This window comes from Alligator mississippiensis, chromosome 7 (assembly GCF_030867095.1).
Source record: "Alligator mississippiensis isolate rAllMis1 chromosome 7, rAllMis1, whole genome shotgun sequence".
NCBI lineage: Eukaryota > Metazoa > Chordata > Crocodylia > Alligatoridae > Alligator > Alligator mississippiensis.
The window spans coordinates 61,805,650-61,821,888 of record NC_081830.1 but is presented as its reverse complement, the minus strand read 5'-3'; the positions used below and the strand labels follow the sequence as shown (position 1 = coordinate 61,821,888).

Genomic DNA, 16,239 nt, shown 5'->3' with positions numbered 1-16,239 from the left:
GGTCTCATCCTGTAAACCCTATACCTAACAAACCATTACTGAAGTAACTGGGTTGCAAAGTTGAATTCCCAGACTATACAGACTTTTGTTGCAGCCTGGAAAGGAAACCTTGTCCACTTTAAAGGTGTACTAATCATCAAAAATGGAGCAGAATGGTGACACAATTAACATTTTAAAATCCTTAAAAAACCGTTTCAATTGCTTATCTAAGGGGACCTGACCTAATAATTTGGGAGAGTAATAATTTTGTTGTTCAGCTGTCTTGCAGAAAATCCACGTGGTTGGAAAATGTAAAACTCCCAGGTTCAAAGGTAGACCTGTATCTGTGCCCCCATATATTTTATTTAAGCACACAATGCCTTCTTCCCCTTTTACTTGATAAGCATGTATTCAGGAGTAAAGACTACAGCTAGATAAATAAAGGTGCGTGAGAACTGCTATATGTTTTTTTAACAGTTCTGTTGCTTCTGAATCTTAGAGGTAGATTAGTCAAAGTCTCTTTAGTCTCTTTTCTTTTTTAATTAAAATGTATTGGATAATATTTATTCTGCAATAGCTCTGATGTTTCTGCAAAAATATGTAGCAAATTGACACATGCTCTGGTTCCAAACTCAAGCCAGTAAACATCCTATAAAAGCCTCTAGAACTTGTTTCCCTGTGATTTTTGGCAGAGCTGATACTCATATTTCTCAGAAGACCATTCAGAATATTAGATAAACATGGTATTTTGTTCTTGTTGAAATTTCTATGCTGATAGACACTAAATTGATGTGATAAAATACAAACTTAGATTTTTGATCAACTCTTACTCCTGTTGTAATATTTACATATGTAGCTCCCTTGAGGTCAGTAGGCTAGGGAGAGTACCAAGAAAGAGTTATGGTACGTCTACATTAGTGGAGCTCAATGTTTTAGCCCTGAAGGCTAGATGAGGGGTTCAGGGCTGGTCTATGGGCTGGATCAAGCCCCACATGCCAGGATCTCAGGCTCCAGGGACCCTTGCAGCCTCTACTCAACCCAATGTGCTGAGATCAGGCTCTGGCACCCCATGTCATCTCAGCCCATGTCACGCCTGCCCAGCCTACTTCCTGGAATCAGGCCCCATGCTACCCTGCATGTCTGATCTAGTCTGCAGGGCCATGGCCCATGGGGCTCCCCGTAGACCTGTGTGGAGCCCAGTGGGCTGGATGACATGGTGCTGGGGGTTGTATCTGGCTCATGGGCTGGGGGTTGAGCACCCCTGGTCTATGTGGCATCTAGTGGAGTTCCTATAGACATACTGGCCTTAAACTAGCTAGCTCAGATTTTGCTAGTGGTATAGCTGTGGCAGCATAGAGCTCCACGTGGGATTTTAAATGTGCTGGAGAAGCTGCATGAATGCTTGAATTATTAGTCTACACTGGACTCCATAGTGCCACAGTGACACAGCCAGCAGTTCCAAAGATAATTAAAGTGTGCTTTACACACACACACATACACCCCCACAAAAAGTGGAATTGTTTTACATTTGATTTCCTGAAAAACTTGTTCAGACGGGTGAGCTTTTCTGATCTTTAGCACCATTAAGATAGGATTCACAAATACATTTTAAAAATATAATTTAAATGAGGGCATCTACACCAGTCGTGCTGCATATCTGTGGATGCAAATTCAAGTTTCCATACTAGAGTAAGAACATTAACCAAATTGTCTTTTACAGGACTGCTTGATTTCAGAGCACTGTTTGGTGAAGGTTACTCTTATCCAAGCCCAAGAACAGCAGTTTAGTAGGGTTGTGCGAAGCTTTGGTCCCTGATTTGATTCGAAGATTTGGCCCTATTTGGTGGTCGAATCTCCAAATCCAAATCGAATTAGGAGACCCTTTAATCTTTCCGAATCGAATCGGAACCCTCCAAATCAATTCAGAGAGATTCGGAAAGATTCAGTGATTCGGACAGAGACACAGTTTTAAATGTTTTTCCTGCATACCTCTAGGTAGCAGGCGGCTTGTGAATGCTGTGATGCTGGGGCAGATGGAGCGTCCCACAGGAGCGCAGGGGGCTCCCCAGCATGCTCTGCAGCAGACTCGGAAGTGGACCAGAAGCACTTCTGGTCCACTTCCGGGTTTGCCGCTGAGCATGCGGGGGGTCCCCCTGTGCTCCTGTGGGATGCTCCATCCGCCCCAGCATTACAGCATTCATGAGCTGTGTCTGGTACCTTGAGGTATATAGAAAAAAAATTTAAAGCTATGTCTGTGGCCGAATCACTGATTCTCTGAATCAGGATTGAATCTTCAGATTCGGATTCAGCCGAATCGAATCGGGGACAGTGATCCAAATCAACAAATCGAATCACTGTCCCTGATTCAGGCTGAATCTGAATCACATAGAGTCCATTTCACACACCCCTAAAGTTTAGGTAATTTAATACTTGTAAGAATGCATAGACAAGATATTAGGCAGACAAGTTCTTTGGGTGAATCTGATATCTTTTATTAGACCAACTTAAATAGTTGGAAAACAATTATTAAGCAAGCTTTCGGGTTCAAAAACCCTTCATCAGGCTGAGGCAGTTTCAGCAGTTGGTGTGTGCTCTTCCTGGATGAAATGAGAAGTAAAGAAACCAGAGGCTGGGCTGGTATGCATACAAGACAGGCAGTCAGTGAAAATGTAGACTGAGGAGTCAATGGGTGAGAGACAGGCCGGGGGAGGGGACGGGGGGGGAGGGGGAGAAGGGGGATGACTAGTGGAGAGATACCTGGGGAGTCAGATGTCAGGCAGGTTATAATGTGTCATAAATCCAATGTCTATATTTAGTCCATGATTTTTAGTATCCAGGAGGTTGATGAAGTGGAGTTCATAGGCTCGTCTCTAGGAAATGTTTTGTAAGTTTCCTTTGAGGATCAGGACTGAGAGACTGGAGAGAGAGTCACCCTCCTGTGAGAAATGTGCCCCCACCGGTAATCGGGGATTCCTGTCTTTGATAGATTTCCGGTGTGTGTTCATTCTGGTGCGCAGTTGTTGTTTGGTCTCTCCTACGTATTTTCCATCAGGGCATTTGGTGCATTGGATGAGATATATTACATTTCTGGAGGTGCAGCTGTAAGATCCGGGAATGCTGATGGCTCTGTTGCGGGGTGTAGTAATTGTGGGGGTGGTGGAGATGTGTTGGCAGGTTTTGCATTTCTTGTCATGGCATGGTCTGGATCCATTCGGTGTGTTCTGGGCCTGAGGAAGTTTACTTCTGGTGATGAGGTTAGCAAGGTTCGGTGCTTGTTTGAAGGCTAGGATGGGTGGCTCTGGGAAGATCTTTTTAAGAATAGGGTCTCTTTCTAGTATGGGTTGCAATTGTTTGAGGATTTTCCGTACGAGTTCGAGGGAGGGGTGATGTGTCATAACCAGGGGTGTGTGATTTGTGGGGCACCAAAATGACCCCACAGTACGCCAACCTTTTTATAAGCCACCTGGAAGAAGACTTCCTCAAGAACTGCACCATCAAACCCTTGCTATACTTAAGATATATTGATGACATCTTTATCATTTGGACTGAAAACCTGCAATCTCTGGTTGAGTTCCATCAGAAAGTCAACAATCACCATCCCTCCATCCAACTTTCTCTAAAATACTCAAGTGCAAGTTGATAGCATGGAGTTATTTCTCTTCAAGGGCTTACTTTCTCATTAGCCCCCAGGCATTTGAAAATCATTAGAGGTCACAGGTTGGGAGCTGTTACTGAGTGAAGGAGTTAGGGCCCCATTAGGCTAAAGGCAACTGTAGAGAAAGGTCAGGGCACAGCCACTCCCTTTTCTACAAAGAGAGATTTTTTTTTTTGCATAACAGCAGGACCACAGTCTTCTTCTCCCTGGTGTTGGGATGCATTTGATTAACTCTTTACTAGGCTAATAGATAGGACACAGAATAGTAGTATCACTTTGCAGCAAATATCAGCGAGAGCTCTACCAAGAAAATGGGCAGAGTTTTGATGTGAAAGGATATATACAATATCAATGTACAATAGCAGATACAGAAACAACAGAATTAGACCCTCAGCTTTGTCCCAAAGGAGGATCTGACTGTAATGCCATCATTAGTGAATCTGACCTGTGCAATGCACTCCCAGTCACAGGACTAGAGATGAGAATGTCATAGACTAATAATGTTGGACCAAATGGCATCATTACATCAGTAAAAATGGCAGAAAACAAAGAACAGCTGCAGAAACATAAGTTTGGTGTAACTGGGATGGTGCCAACACAAAGGATGCAATTTTGGGACCAGTAGGCAGGGCCTCATACACATAGAAGCACAGATTGTTTTACTTCTGTTTGGAGAAATATCGTTCTTTTCTTTGATTAGAGTCAGCCCTGGCACTGCCATTGCTACTGTTCCTAGCCCTCTTCATCTTGTGAGGAACGTGCTTGAGGACACTAGCAAATTTCCAACAAGCTTTTTAGCTTATTGTCCCTCAGCGTAAAATTTTCTCAGTGTACAAAAAAAAAAGGGCACGTGCAGATGTGGTGAAACAATTCATAAAGAACATTATGTTCAGCTACATTAATTACTTTCACCCTTTTCCAATGTCAGCTCTTTATAAACAGACCTTGATTTCTATTAATTTCTAATTTATTTAAAATTATTGGATTAATATTTCATGAGAACAAATTGCCACCTATATATTACTTAAGGTGATCTCTGCATTTATTTGCCAGTACTGCCATGTGATTGCCTTGTTTAGACGCATAGAATTCCTTCTACCCCATCATTAGTTGGGTATAAAAGTAGAAGAATAAAGGTCCAATTATATTACTAGAGCTGTGTGTCTGAAGAAGACAGGGGAAGCAATTTGCAGAATTAGAACAAGCTAGGGAGCTGGGAATTCAGGACTTTTTAAACTCCTTCGTATCAGAACCCTTTAAGGAATGGGTTCTTAAACTGTGGATCGTGACCCCCCACCTGGGGGGTCACGAGCAACTTAAAAGGGGGCCACAAAATTCCCAGGGGGTATGCACGGGGGTGCAGGGTGGTGAATGGTAGCAGTGGCTGCCACATGCAAGCTCCCCATTCCTCTCCCTTCCCGCTCCCCCGGCTGCCATCCAGCACTCCAGATCATAGTATCACAAAGTTTGAGAACCCACACCTTCAGGCAAACTTTGCCTGACTTATCATTGCTAGAAAAATAATGCTATTTTAATAATAGAGTCTCTTTAGTTGAGTATTGTCAAGCAGTATTCCACTAGCAAATACATTTTATATAAAATATATGAAGGCATTTTTTTAATTGGCTGTTTTCAAGGTTTCTGTTACTATAGGTGTTCACATGTGGTAGTTTGAGAGCTGCACTTAGGAAAGTTGTAAAGGGAAATCCTGTAACACTATCAAAAGGTATCTGACGAGAATGTTACCAAGTCTGGCCCTCATCTGCTCAATGAAAGATTATTCCATTTAAAACTGATTTTATTGTTCACTAGGACACGCAATGAACAAAAGAAGGAAAAGAGCTTCTCAAAGGCACATTTAGTTCCCAAACATGAGAAAAGTCCTATCATGGGAACCATCAACATGACAAAGATTCAGCTTCAGAACCTGTCCCTTCTGCTAGTGGTAGACCACATTGCTCTACAATCAAGAAACAGCAGGAACTTTTGGACACTTTAAGATGGAAGAGCAAGAAATTATTCGTTTTCCTTTTACTGACAGTTTTGTCTCATTATGAATTTAATATCAGGTATAGATGATAAATGCATTTTCCATTTACATAAACACAATTTAACTTGCATTAATGTTTGCAAATACAATTTGAGAATAGGACCAATGAAAATTTGGTTCTGAACTCTCAAATTTTAATGGAACAGAATAGCTTTCCCCACTGTTTGTCAAGATCTAACAACCAAAACTAAAGGTTTTATATAGAAAAGTATTCCTAATAATTCTTTTTGTGAGTTACAAATAAAAAATAATCTTACTTCCTTTCTCCAAGCTGCGTTGAATACAGTGACAAAAAACATAACAGGTAATTAAAAATAGCTTAGAAAAAGCAGATACAATTCTGGATATACACACAAGGAACAGATACTCAGAAAAATAAGATGCAGTTTTTATATAATCAATGTCATGTAATCAGAAGCAACTCCATTTCCTCATGAGTGGATAATGTATCAAATAATCTTAAAGGCCTTATAGAATTAAATGTTGACCCTAATACCTTCATTAAAAATTCCAGTGTCAGGTAGTTGAAAATTATACTGAAGTCCTGAGTGAAATTAAAGGACTCAGCAACACTTCAGCTGAAAGCTGTATTGAAAACTGGAGCCACTGAGATATTTGAATTTTGTGTTTTGTGTTTGTAATGTATAGTTCCTCTTCTTTTGTTGAAATGCTGATCGAGTACAGGCATTGTTGGTAACTTGCTTAAATCTGACTGGCTGACAATTCTTGATTAGAATTTATGGAATTATTAACAAAATTTTAGTTCACTGAAATTTAGATGAATATGCTACAAAAGTGTTGAGATATGACATGGAATAACAGTTGTTGACACTGCAACTAAGACAATGGATGGTTATTGAGTACTCCATATATGGCATTGATCTATTGTGTTTTTTCATTAGAAGAAGATACAAAGATTAAATATAATTCAAACACTGACTTAGGCTGGGAATCCAAATGGTTTTGACTGGTCATTGTAACAGTCTTCCAAATATTAGAAAAAGTAGGTTGTGTGTTGAAATTTTAATCCACCTCACACTACTGCATTTTTGAGTACTAAATATCAGGAAAATGTTAGAAATCTTGTTCTAATTCAAGGTACTGCAGACTTCAATGACCAAACACCATACTCTTAAAGATAGGATACACTACTGTTAGAGGTTCTGCAAATATACAGTGGATTACTATTATGTTCCTGATAAAATTATGGATTTAAAAACCCGTGTTCTCATTTTCTATACAAGGGTCAGAAGAAGTTGTCTGGTTCTGTGGCTTATTTCTCTGGATTACTGAATCTCACAGCTGTTTATTCACCTCTATTTCCCTCCTCCCCTCCCTTCCTCTTTCTAAACACAATAAAAAGTTTAAATCGCATGCACAGTTTATACCACTGAAAAGGAAAAAGTTTCAGAATAGCTGCTGCAGAAACTGGATTAAAAGTGTTTTCTGATGGATCTCTTGCACAACCCTATTGTAGGTCAAAACAGATTTGGCTTATTTTTGCTTTCTTTTTCATTTTTCATATAATGTTTGCAGATTGAAAACATATATCTTCTGCATTACTAAGGCTGTGGATAGATTGGAATTGATTATTTAATATGAGTTATGTGGACTTCCCTGCTCAGACAATAGCATTTGTTTGGATTGGCACTTACTAACTTACTCATACACCATGATACACTGTTAAAGCAACTGATCTGTAATGTACATTATGACTAAGTTAGCTCGTAAGCTGTTTCATTGTGATATCTCCGGTTCAGGAATTTTTGGCTTCTTTTCAACATTAAGTCATAGTGTATAATTTTTCGATGACATAACCATACCAAGAGAAGATTGGCTGAAGGAGAGGGGAAAAAGTATTTCCTGAAGATCCTGGTCTTCCAGCATTAGAATTTACTATTTGAATTATGAAGACTGTAGAAAAACAGCACTATGTCTCAGAGAGAGAAGTTTCTTTATATAGTAGGGAGAATCCCAGGTATTTGACTATCCCATTCCATTGTCTACATCAAAGATGCTTTAGCCTCCTCATTATTTAGAACATATAATTCATTTGGAACTGAATTTTTTTCTTTTAACATGCCTTTAATTAAGGGCAGAGATAACTAGCTGAGTGAATAATGTGCTTTGCTATTTGTACAGTATTGTAAATTCACACATCCCTGTAAAAAGGATGAAACAAGTAACTAAGGACAGGCCTAAACACCCACAAATATCCCTTCTAAGGATTACACTGCTAGCAGGGCATAAGCTACCTGAGGTATGTCTTTGTGAGCTACCATGACTGCAGCAGCTGCAGTATAGACATACCCTGAGTAAGCACAACTATCCATATTTTGGAAGTATCTCCATAAAATATTAGGGCAAACCTGGTAGCTTAGTTGTTGTTATGAATGTAACAGCAAGAGCTTTTATGAATGGTTAGGACTCTGAGCTGGCACTTCATAACAGAAACCACAGTGATTAAATTATAAAATTAGAAAAAGACCCAAATAATAGAAGGATTCTGTGAAAATTACAGGAACCAGGCTACAAAGCTGGTGAGTAAATATCTTAATTTTACAAACAGGAATACCGAAGGCACATATTTCAGATGATTTGCTTCAAGTTACAGAGCAAGTCAATGGCTGATTTAAGATTAAACTATAAGGCTAAGTACACATAATCAAAAAGTCTGAGGCTGAATCAATTCAATCTTCTCAGGTTAGTCTAAGCTGCATAGATTGAACCATTAAGTAAGTGAACAGATATTCACTTTTGATTCCAGAAATGTAGCTGCATTTCTGCAGTGGCCCAGGCCAGAAGCTAAGGGGCACTAGAGCAAGCCTCCTTGCTCAGCTGGAGCAAACAGCTTGGGCCAAGGCTAGTGCACCCACCCTACAAGGAGGGAGTCTGTGAGGGAGGTGCAAAGGATCTTGGGATGCCAGGGGGCTGTGAGTTAACTTGAATCTGGAGGGGATCTGGGACAGAAGTTCAATAAATCGATTTAACCTAAATCAGTTAAGTCTGATACTACATCCATCCAGGTTTATCTTAAACCGGGTGTGGCCATTTTGAAAGTGGTTTATGTGCACTCAACTTCTGTTGTGTTACAGATTTGAACCAGCTTCTGATCACTTATACTGGTTTCTGTGTAATTTCTGTCCCTAGGCTAAGAGTTCCTGTCTCCCCACTCCAGTTCTAGCCACTAGACATGAGCTGTGCCATGTATGTTATATAAGGTTATGCAGCATATAAAATGCATAGTGGTGATATAATGCATGTTGGCCAAATTTAATGCCAAGTTGGCCTACTGAAAGCCATATGTAATTTTCCAAGTGCATCCCTATAATACAGGATATGGGTGAAAGCTGGCTAATGGCACTTAAAGGACTCGATAAAAGCTTTTGTTAGCTTATCATAATACTGTATTCCTCAGGATGAGGAAGAGAAGAGGAGACAATCACAGCAAAGGTAAAGCAGAGCAAAGGATGCCACCAAAGGTAGGTGTGGGAAAGTAAAGACAGTAGGGAGATGCTTTACTTTCCATCTTTCCTTCTATTCTACCTTCCCACTTCATGCATGTTGTTTCTCCCTATCCCTGTCTCTCTCCCTGTGCAGAAGAGGGAAATAAGCTAGACTCCAGGAACCTAATTCTCAGCTAGTGATCACTGTTGCTCCATTGACTTCAGCGGAGCAACACCAGTGAATTGCAGCTGAGAATCTGGCCTTAGTCCCAGAATTTCTTGTGTAGATCATCATTTAAAACCTGCAGGCCAAACCCTACTCTCACAGTAATTCACCTCCAAGGAAGTGAATGGGGCTACAGCCATATGACTGCAGCATATGGATCTGGGCTTTACTTCTGCAAAGCCAAGCTGAGGGCAGTGAAAATCAACAAGAAATACAGGAATCTAGTGATTTGGGTTATATACTGAGAAACGTAAAGCAACAGGTATATATAATCTCTTACCTTGTAGAAGGTGTAGCTCTATGTAAATTAATTCCTTCCATAATTCAAATACACTTACATGAAGATGAGAACCCTGTAATGCTGTTTTTGCTTTTTAAATTATGAACCTTAATGCCTTTCACATTTGTCTTGTTCTTGAACTATTAAAATGACACACCACCACAGTATAGTTAATATTGATGCTAGTCCCAATTTGGAGTAGTTCCACTCTACAATGGTTTACTCCACTGAATTATAAAAGAAAAAAACCCCTGTGACAAAGCATTTGACAGTGGGATCCTAATTACAGGCCACATTCTGCTTTGCTTATTCCTGCACTTAGTCCTATTAGCATCAGTAGGAACATCACATGGTTACTGAAGCTCTGTGGGGAACAACAGTCTTTGTTTGATATTTATATAGCACCCATAAAAGTGGGGAACTCCTAGACACTTTGGTATTACAATAATATTAAATAGTAATAATAATTATGAAGAGCAGAGTTTTTTATCGCATATGGGCAGATATAAGGAAGAGATGATAGTTCTAGAAATCGTGTGTCATTTTTCCATAGAGGACAGAGATCCTGTTTTACAAGCTCAGGCATGACAGCTCTGGTCAATGAGTAATCTTGAAAGAACCTGTCCTTGTTCACTTCCATTTTATTATTGAAGGAAAGAGCTTCAGTAACACCCTTGAAGCCAGTGGGTTTAAAGATAGCTTGGATTTTTTTTAGATATTATTTTTCACTGATGTTATACCAGAGAAGATGGACTATATAAACTTTTCCCTCAAACATTTTATAATTGCTCTCAGTTTTGTTTTTGAATTATTAGCACCAATGTACAGTACAGCCATTAAAAAAGCTACCACTGTTTTTCCAGGGACAAGAGCTTGGTATATATTGGGGCAATTCATTTGCATATCAATGGCTTTTTTCTTCAGTTAGGGAAAGAAGTTACACATAAACTGGTGTCAGTGATCAGAAACCAGTTCAAATTTGTAATACAACAGAAGTTCAATGCACATAAACTGCTTTTAAAATGGCTGAAACCAATTTAACATAAACCTGGATAGATGTAGTACCAGACTTAATTGATTTACGTTAAATCAGTTTATTGAACTTCTGTCCCAGGTCCGCTCCAGATTCAAGCTAACTCATAGTCCCCCAGCATCCCAGGATGCTTTGCACCTCCCCCGCAAACTCCCCACCCCCACACAGGGTAGGCGGGGTAGCCTTGGCCCACACTGTTTGCTCCAGCTAAGCAGGGAGATGTGCTCTAGCACCCCACCCCCAGTTTAAACTAACCTGCAAAGATTGAATCGATTCAGCTTTAGGCTTTCTGACTGTCTGCACTTAGCCTATATGTTCACATTTTTCTACTAAATTTTTTTAATGCATCCAAGCAAAGTGACATGAGATCTAGAGCCAGATCTGCTGGCTATTGTAAATTGGCATAGTTCCATTAAAGAAAACTGATTTACATCCACTAAAAATCTGCTTACTGTTTTCATTTAACATGCAAGAAACGAATATAATGAAAATACCGTAAGTAGAACAAAAGCTCATATTCAGTTCCCAGAAGTAGCTTTCTGCAGCTTTAAAAAAGCCAGCAAAAACAAAAAAGTAGCTCCCTAGATAAAGATATTCAACTTTGTCCAAATTTTATATTACAGTCATTGGCTTTGCTGATGGCTGTGAAGAATCTGAATTAATGGCCTAAAATAAGCTATTGTAGTCTTCAAAGGCTGAAAACACTGTGGGCTACTGTCCTTACTCAGGCAAAGCTTTCATTGAAACAAGATGCAGGCTTTGTGCTTTCAGGAATGCAATTGTTACAGCTATGTTAGAATCATGATTGCTGAATATTGTAATATGATTATATCAGAGGAGGTTCATGCTATACTCTTCCCACTTTTGCTGTCAGCAAAGATTTCCAAATCCATTTTTGGTGTGTCATCCTCTTCTTGTGACAGGAAATATGACGGTAGCATTGGTAGGTTTCTAATTATCTTCTCAGTTGTTGCAAATAATGATAGCCTTCTTGTTAGTACATGTCTTGGATGAGACTCATGGTTTGTACCACTGCAATCAAGCAGATTCTTTAATTTCCTGTGTTCCTGTGGTCTGAACCAGAAAAAAAAGTCTAAATAGTCTCAGCCACTCCTTGCTCCCACTGTGCATGCACCTGTAAGTAAATAAAAGAATAGTTTTAATTAAACACATAACCACACACACAAGAATTACAGTTCCCAAAGACTTTACTGAAAGTTGGGTAGTTTACGTCTATGTAAACTTCTAAGAAGTTTGTAAAAAAGAGTACATATGATAGTCCTTTTTCTACAGTGGCTCAACTATTCCACCTTCAAGACATTAGCCACAGCAGTTTAGGGTAAAAAAATATGAAATGATAGTGATCGAATGCCCACTCCCTTGATTCTGACTCATCTTAGTTCCAATTATTGCATTTCCAAGGGAATAATTAGCTAATTAGTAAAGCAGATTAACCACTAGGCCAGATTGCCTCTCAAAGGATGAGCAGGGGCTATAAAATTTTGAAAAAAATAAATATTAATTGGACAGAATGGGCAAAAAGGATTCATTCAAGGCAAAAATCCATTTAATGGAATTTGTCCCATTAAAAATAAGGTCTATGCAGCATTAACTTTAGAAAATCTAGTATCCATGTGCTTTCACACATCAACTGATCAGAAATGAGGATGAAAGAGAGTTTTTCTTTTCTAGAATTGCACAGCTACATGCATTAAAGCGTGTTTTAATGCCTTCCTCCCAAACATCCAGAGCTGACTAATGTCAGAGACTTAGTGTTTGATTAGGTGGAATGTTGATCTGTTCCAGCATTGCATTTCCTGTGTTTACACCCCACCCCTGAGACAAGGAAGAAAAAAATATTAGACATTTAGAACTCTTTTTGCTATATAGACAAGTTAACTGGCAGTGAAAAAGGAAGCTGGTTATTCAAGCAAGTCTAAAGTCTTGTCTACACATGGTTTTTGTGGTATTATAACTCTATCCCCAGGGGCGGATGCAATTCTTCAGATAAAAGCATGTTCGTATTATGATAGATCATTTTTGGAAATTTACAGAAATACAAGATACAGACAGACAATTAGACATGTCTCCTTTGTACTGTTACACCTGCGTCTGTACTAAGAGGTTGTGCTGATTCAATGATGGTCTTTAAACCGATAAAGTGAAATCCTGGCCAAAAATTGTGTAGAGCAGCAAGGTCAAGTAAAAAGCAGAAGTGGGTGCAGCAAGGACACAAGTGTTACATACATTCACCTGTCTGAAGTACCCAACATTCATAGACCTTGTAGCTCACACTCAAGGGAATGCAGTTGGAGCACATTTTCAGCTGCTGCTTGTTCCTCCAAAAGACAAGGTGGCTTTCTGATAGTCATGGGCTCATTATGTAAAAATGAGCTGTGGAGAGAGGAACAGCCAAACTGGTATTTATAGCTAAGGGGTCAACAATGAAATGAAATCTCTTTAAAAGAGCCCCCCAAACCTCCTGGAGTTTGAATGGTGGCTCAGCTTGTCAGCTGCCATACTAAGCTGATTGTTTTTCCTTTCACATTACATTAGAAATTAAAGGAAGACATAAAATATCCCATTTTCTAAATAGAAGCTATGCATCCAAACAACTACAGAATTTCCAGGAAGGGTGACATCGGTGTATTACAGTGATTCTCAAACAGGGTTATCTTTTCCAAGGTGTCACATGATGCCACACAATGTTATCACTGTTAGGTGTATAAACCTGATTCACAAGATAAACCCTGAGCTTTCAAATAGGAATCCATAGCATTATAAATATTTTAACAAGGGATGCCTTGAGTCTGAAAAAGTTGAGAACTACTGGTATATTAAAATATAATGAAACACAGAAACATCTATTTATTATAAGAATAATTTTTGCCACTCTGATCTAGTCTGTTGGGAATGGCCTTAAAAGTCACGCTTGCACTGATATTAGTTTGCTTAATTATATTGAGCATGTTGCTTACCCTTTTTGTGTCTCAGTTATCCCATCAGTGAAATAGGGATGAAGTGCATCCAATCTTCCAAACTCATGAGACCTGCAGATGCAAAACTGCAGTAAATGTGAATTACTAGTAACATAAGCAAAATGAAGACAAACTACATCAGTCATATATCACGTGATCTCAGCATATGGCTAGAGCTGATTTTTTACAGCTCTGTTTGTTTATTCAGTAGACTGTGGTACATGCTAAATTAAGAAAGCATTGTAGTCTGATATGCCTAATACACATAATAAAAAACTGTAGCTGCTTACTAGATCTGCCAAAAAACCTCTAAAGCAGCCATTTAAATGTCCTGTATTTGGAAAACACTTTAATTATTTATCATCACCACTACCATTGTTTTTATTTAGTCAAATCCCAAAGTCCTTACTCAGCTCTTACTTAGAAAATTTCCTACTGGAAAGAATGTAGGCAGACAAGGTTCTTTGGGTAAATCTGAGATCTTTTATTAGACAAACTAAAAATTGATCTAATAAAAGATCTCAGATTTACCAAAGAACCTTGTCTGCCTATGTCCTTAGACCAACACAGCTACAACTTACACCCCTATTGGAAAGAATAGCATTTTTGTCTGAGTAAGAACCTCAGGAATTGGCCTATTAAATTGCTGATTACTAGTTAATTAGTATTATCACCACAAAATTAATTTTCAGCCCCTAAACTCTGGCTAGATAAAGTACATCTAGGCAATGAATCTTTAGATAACTTGTAGTGCACTTATTACTGTGTTATCCAGGTGCAAATTGTATTGGTGCCTGTTCGTATTTGCATGTGAACCTGTAAAACTGTATTCCCCTGAAACCAGTGGGACCATATTAACAAATAAGGCTTTTCACCTGAGTGACAGTTTCAGGACTAGTCCCATAGGAAACAAGTGTACTGCAGCTGCAGAGCTTTAGAAGGCAGCAGATACAGAAAATCTAATCCCTGGGGTCAGGGTGCTTGGTTCCAAACATGCAATCAGTGGGAGTCACAGAGCCTCTTGCAATGGAACATGACCTAAATGTGGTCCGATTAGGCTAAACTGCAATATTTCACTATCCAGGGATATGTATTCACCAGCTGCCATGAGGGTTTTTGCTTGGAAGCATAGATTAAGAATATTTCTACCTACTACAGCTGATTTAGTGGGCCAAAGAAGGAGGGGTACATTGTATGTGCTTCTTGTCTGCTAGGCAGGGCTGGATTTACCCTTTAGTAGGGCCTAGGCAAACAAACTCATGGGCCCCACGCCGGTCAAGACCCCCCTCTCCACCTCAGTGCTGCTGCCCCTGGGGAGTGGGGCTCAGAGCCACTGCTAGGAAGGAGCTGCGGCGGCAAGGCCAGTGGAGGGGAGGAAAAGGAAAAGGAAGGAATACGGACAGGGCCATTCGTGCCACTGCTGCAGACGAAGGACTGAGTCCCCCCTCCCGCCCTCCACAGCTCAGGGCCTTAGGCATGTGCCTAGTTTGCCTATAGGTTAATCTGGCGCTGCTGCTAAGTAACCTGGGCCTAGGTCATTCAGAGCTCCGCAGACTGGCCTTGTCCAGCGCTTTGAATTTCATCCTGAAGTGGATTGGGATCAGCAGCCAGCGCAGGGTATGGATCAAACGCTGCAATGGGTCAGATTCTGTGGTGCTCGTGGAGGCTCAGAAGGCACAGCCCAGAAGTAGGCAGTAAAACCTCATGCCTGCGTCATGCCTCCTGCATTCTGACCTGACCTGGGGCAAACAAGTTAAAGCAGTAACCAGCTGCCTAACTGGAACTGCCAGAGCCTGCCCTGGGCTGCCTACGGTTGCACCGCAGCCCAGAATCCCTGTAATGCTCAGTGTACACACCAACTTCTTCCTGTCTCAAGCCCTGCTCCTAACAACTTCCTACACTGGACCCTTTGCTTATGGTGACTCTGCACTATGCTATCTTCAGAAAAATTCTCCCCCAGCCCACTGCAGCACTTCGGCAGCTTGTATGTGTTGCAGAGTAGCACAAAACAGCAGCAGCTGAGAACAGACTCCACTCAGTGATTTTCCCTCTTTCAGGAAGCGGGCTGTGCACCAGCCCTACCTTCTGCGTAGCTCCCGAAGTTGAGTTCTCCAAGGTAGACTATGTTGCAGCAGGCTGGCCTGCTGATAACAAAGGTGCGGACAGTCATGACAGGGTCTTTAGCTGAGATGAAATGGCATCATTTGCCCATGAAAACGTTTAGTAACTCCCATCCTTTGACGTAACTCACAACACATCTAAGTGCTCGCTTAACAGGCAGGGTCATTGTTGACAGATATTACAGTGTGTTGGATAAAAATGTACATCCAACACTACCTCATTTTGCTTAGGAAATTGTAACTATAGTTCCATTTCTTAGATATTTGCCTCTTTGTGAATTGCCTGACATGTACTTGTTCCCTAGACTTGATCACATTTTGCATTTGACTAGAGTTGCTTTGGATGAAAATAAAATTGTATTTTAAATTCTATTGGTGAATTGACAATACCGAAACAGCCTTAGGGCATGTTGTTTTTATCCTTGAAGATGCCAGGCTTAGAAGAGGAACAACAAGAAAACAAACCAAATGA

General features: G+C 40.1%; 1 long non-coding RNA gene across 20 annotated transcripts in view; it reads right to left on the bottom strand.

Moving 5' to 3' along the window:
- Positions 1 to 3,757: 3,757 nt before the first annotated feature.
- The window catches only part of LOC109284199 (uncharacterized), a 190,123-nt gene continuing 177,641 nt past the window's right edge, over positions 3,758 to 16,239 (bottom strand). For 18 of the 20 annotated variants that reach the window (XR_009463468.1, XR_009463470.1, XR_009463471.1 and 15 more), the window contains 2 exons: positions 13,648 to 13,733; positions 3,758 to 11,804 (listed from right to left, as the gene is read on the bottom strand). This is a non-coding gene — a long non-coding RNA (uncharacterized LOC109284199). Of the gene's footprint in view, positions 11,805 to 12,916; positions 13,064 to 13,647; positions 13,734 to 16,239 lie in introns of all 20 variants that reach the window. The other 2 variants (XR_009463481.1, XR_009463466.1) reach the window with 2 other exon arrangements.